General features: G+C 38.5%; 1 protein-coding gene across 2 annotated transcripts in view; it reads left to right on the plus strand.

Moving 5' to 3' along the window:
• LOC106873257 (ubiquitin carboxyl-terminal hydrolase 2) overlaps window positions 1-2,123 on the plus strand; it is a 59,644-nt gene that overhangs the window by 20,786 nt on the left and 36,735 nt on the right. The gene's annotated exons all lie outside the window — the stretch shown is intronic.

The raw sequence follows: 2,123 nt of genomic DNA on the forward strand, positions 1-2,123 counted from the left end.
CCCCGCCTCTAAAACATTTCCTATCTCCTGCTTCAATTAGGGCGGCGGGCTGGCCAAAAGAGAGGCCAAAATGCTTAGCAGTAATTTTTTCCGGCTCTTTATGTTCTGAGTTCAAATCCCGCCGAGGTCGACTTTGCCTTTTATCGATTCGGAGGCGATAAAAATAAAGTACCAGTTACGAAATGGGGTTGATGTAATCGATTGCCCCCCCCCACTCCCATCAGTCTCCTTCAACTTTTCAGATCAGATTCAAAGCAGACTTTCTCTCTTAATATTGGAAGGAGTCTTTCCTCGGAACATTACTCTCTATAGAGTAAACACCCTGGACTATTCCCATCGTCCACAGAACTATTCGCAACCTCCCTGCTTCAATGTGCAACTCGTTACAAGAGAGTTTTCTCTGCTAAAGCCTCTCCCAAGCTGCAAAAAAGCTAACTTTCGCTCCTATTGCGACATATTTCTACAGAATGTTGTAGAGAAGATTTTGGTCAGCATTATCCTTGCCGAGTTCATTCAACAGGTTGGTTTATCTCTTCTTCTCCAGACTCAGATTTTTTACCATGCACGAAGAAATAATGACTCGATACATTCAACATATCAATTACAAGACGGAAATGTATTGATCAGAGACTTGCACCGCCATCATTGCTTCATTGATCTCATTGAGATCTTTGATTCGGTTAACCAGGGTGTATTATGGATGATAATTCTCAGAATAATTTATTGTCCTTACAAATGTACAAATATTATCAATTCCGTTCATGATTATAAGAGAGCGTGTCTTGTAATTTGTGGAGAATGCTTCAATCAGTTTTAGTGTACAACAGGCTGTGATATAACCGCTTCTGCTACATGTGTGTGAGTGTGTACGTATTAGCCTACATGTCTGAGTGTTATTTCTAGCGAGCTTTTGTTTCATCTTCACGGTTCGCTTGATGCTGATTGTATTTTGTGTAACGACAGCGATATGACAGAATCGTTAAAGCGTCGTACCAAAGAATTCCTTGCGGAACTCGTTCTAACTCTCCACGTCCTGAGTTCAAAGACCGCCCAGGTTATTCACCCATCATCGTTTCGGAGTTGTTAAATGTAATAACATCAGTCAAGTTCTTTGATTTATTCTTTGTCTCTCTCTGTCTTCTCTCTCAATGAAAATCAATAATGGGTCCCCTATGGAGGTTGGGGCTATTATATGATAAAATGAGAAGGGTGCAAAGAGTGTTAGCTTGAAGGGTGGTGACATAAAGAGGGTGGCTGGTATCAGAGAAGGGGAGGAGACAGGAAGAGACAGAGAGAGAGGGGGGGAATGTGAAAGACAGAGCGGAAGAGAGAGAGAGAATGTGTTGACTGAAGGGAACAGCGAATTTTAATGTTTTGTTCTTTAATTGTTGCATAATTACTTAACGCTTCAGTGAATTAACAACTATCGTCTGCTCAGTCAAAACTTGACAATATGTCCAACAACAGGTGTGAAACTAGCAAGCCAAAGGGAAAGTGTTTTTGTATTTGTTTTCAAATTACCGTATTAAGATTTATTAAAACTTTACCAACTGAAACAATAAACTATAGATAATGTCTTTCCTTTTCTTCCATAGATAAATAGCCCCGTCGTTGTTTATTCCTTATCAGACCATGTCTTCACCGACAGAGAGGCCTCTTGATCAGGACAGATTTGTGTAATTTCTAGCAAAAGAAATTCCTTGACGATCTTTTTCCGTTTTTGTTCGACCGTTTCACATGACTTTATTCATTGAAACTTATTAAAACTTCAGAAGTTCTTAAAACTTTGGTCGTCATAATGCTTTGCTTTCGTTTGTTTAATAAATTCCTCCTCCTAATGATTTTGCTTTCATTTTGTGATTAGGTAAAATTGATTAAACTTTGAACCCCAGTAACATTTTATTGCAATTTTTCTGGAACAAATAAATTACAAAATCGGATTTAACGTGGAAAATTATTTCAATATACCAAATTTGAAAATTTTGAAGTAATTTTAAAATTTCACAATGTCACAGCAACAGGGAGGCCCCTGCAAAATTGCTAATAATCAATCATCAATCGTTTCCTAGTTGCACATCGTCAATCTTCTCATCCTTCCAACCCTCCACCAATTCAACTTTGAT

This window comes from Octopus bimaculoides, chromosome 20 (genome assembly GCF_001194135.2).
Source record: "Octopus bimaculoides isolate UCB-OBI-ISO-001 chromosome 20, ASM119413v2, whole genome shotgun sequence".
NCBI classification, from domain to species: domain Eukaryota; kingdom Metazoa; phylum Mollusca; class Cephalopoda; order Octopoda; family Octopodidae; genus Octopus; species Octopus bimaculoides.